At 41.0% G+C, this 2434-nt stretch overlaps 1 pseudogene; it reads right to left on the minus strand.

Moving 5' to 3' along the window:
* Positions 1-237: 237 nt before the first annotated feature.
* On the minus strand, positions 238-1818 carry LOC114211226 (60 kDa heat shock protein, mitochondrial pseudogene; annotated as a pseudogene).
* Between the last annotated feature and the right edge of the window lie 616 nt (positions 1819-2434).

Genomic DNA, 2434 nt, shown 5'->3' on the forward strand with positions numbered 1-2434 from the left:
TTTTTGTTTGTTTGTTTTTTGGTGAATGTATAAATAACCCTGTATTCTAAAATACAAAATAAATTATCTGTAGGCATGGACAATGACAGTGGCAAATCATGATATGTTGTCGACTGAAACTAGAAGCTGATGATTATAGCAAATTTCTTAATATCAGCCAACCTTTTCATTTTCTTTAACTGACTTCTCTGAAATTACTGGTGTGGAACATTGCCCTGAGCATCCTGTCAGAGTTTATTAGTAATGGTGAAGCACTATTCTAGAAAGCAGAACATATTCCTCCCTGATCACTCCACTTACCAATAAAACAGTTCTTATGACCTTAGTTGGACTGATGATTCTTTTCTCCATCACACTCACAGAATCTCCAAGCAGAGCATCACAACCAACTTTGGAGGCACTTAGCATAATTATCTCAACTATTGATCCCTTCCATATCTATATTCTTAGCAATGATCTTTGCAAGAATTCTGAGTGTTCTTTTTATAATTTCTGTATCATTAAAAAATATCTTCATTGCTGGAATTAGCGAGTCTCAGACTGGAATGCACTGAAGCAGAACACGACCCCCTCCCAGAACAATGCCTTCCTCCACAGCATCCCATGTAGGGTTGAGTGCACCTGCAGCTCTTTCTTCCCATTCACTTCCACATCACTTTTCCCACCAACCTTCAGCAGAGCTACTCCATCTGCAAGTTTTTCAAGATTTCATTCAGTGTTTCCTTTTCATAATTGCTAGTTATGATATGCCATGGCTCAGTGATTTCCTGCATAGGTTTTTCAATTTGAGCCTGTTATCTTTTCCTTTCCAGGACATGGCTTCATCTTTGGTCACAGTGAGATCTCCAACTTTTCCTGTCATAAAGCTGAGCATCATCAGATTTGGGGTCAACCTCTCTTCTCTGAACATTGAACCACCAGCATCAATACCCATGTGTTTAATTAGGTTTTTCTATTGTCACCAAGACCTGGAGATCTGACTGCTCTAATCTGAAGACCAGTTTTTAGCCTATTCAAAATGAGTGTATTTAGAGCTTGTTCATTAACATCTTTAGCAATTATGACCAAGGGCTTACAAGGAGCATTGGCAATTTCAAGGGCAGGTGTAATGGACCAGACACTAGACATCTTCTTTTCACTCAGTATAACATAGGCATTCACATTTCTGAGCTTTTGATATACACAAAGTATGGAGAAACAATCAAACTTCAATTTAATAATTTATAATTCATCATTCAGTGTTTCCCATCTTTTGATGGGATTACATTCTTCCTTTCAATCTTTTCCACCATATCAGAAATGATATTGCCAATTTCTTTGTTTGCAGAAATCACAGCAACCTAAGCAATTTCTTTGGGGCTCAACAGGTTTGGACTGCTTCTTACATTCAGCAATCACAGCACCTATAGCTAACACCACAGCTTTTCCAGTTCCCACTGGGTTAGCACCTTTGCTAACCTTCTCCAAGCCTTCCTTGGCAAGATAGTACACTGATATGGCGGCAGTGGTGGTGGATCTTTGGTCTTTTCATTTGTGTTACTGGCAATGTCTTGAGCAAGCATAGTCCACCTATTGTTACATTTACCCTTTAAGTCACCTGACTTTGCAATGGTCACACCATACTCTGGGACTTTTCATCCACTAATAATCACTAGTAATCGGTCCAGGATCTGCTCAAAGGTCTACTACACTTGGAAGCATTAAGGCTGAGACATCTGCACCAAATTTTACAACATTGGCATAAGCCTGAGTAAGATGAGGAACAAGTGCCCTGGATAGTGGCCTCATCTGGTGAAAGATAGTAGGTCATCAGAGCATTTCTGCAAGGAGGCTGTGGGCATGAACCCGGACAGGCAAGGGAGAAAGTCAGGGCACACGCAGCACTCAACCCATGTGCCCTCTCTGCACCACTCCCTCTGTGTGGGCCACTGTCTGTGTGACACAGCAGCTTCCATGCCCTCCCGGTGGCCCAGGACTGGCAGTCCGTGTGCACCATGCTTACTTTTTTAATGTTAACAAGTCTTGGAAATTACCCCATATTATTTCATTGAGGTCTTCCTCATTCTTTCCCACAGTTTCTTAGTACTCCACTGGGTGGATGCACCATACTTTAGTCAAACACTCTCCTGTGTACAAGCATTTAAGTTGTTTCCAATATTTTACAAATCAAATAATGCTGTAGGGAAGAACCTTGTGCAAATCTACTGTTGGAGGTGTATCTTTCGGAATAGGTTCCCAGAAGTGGGGTTGCTGGATCAAATGATAAGCACATATACAGTCTTGTTATGTATTGTTAAATCTCCCACCAGAAGGACGGTGCCGGTTTGCATTCTCACTAACAATCCAGGAGAGTCCCTGTTTACCCACAGCCTTACCAAGAGGATATGTTGTCATACTTTCTAATTTTTCCCCATCTGATAACTGAGAAATGACA

This window comes from Eumetopias jubatus, unplaced genomic scaffold, assembly GCF_037043125.1.
Source record: "Eumetopias jubatus isolate StellerSeaLion01/CBP00866 unplaced genomic scaffold, mEumJub1_p1.0 scaffold_13, whole genome shotgun sequence".
Lineage (NCBI taxonomy): Eukaryota > Metazoa > Chordata > Mammalia > Carnivora > Otariidae > Eumetopias > Eumetopias jubatus.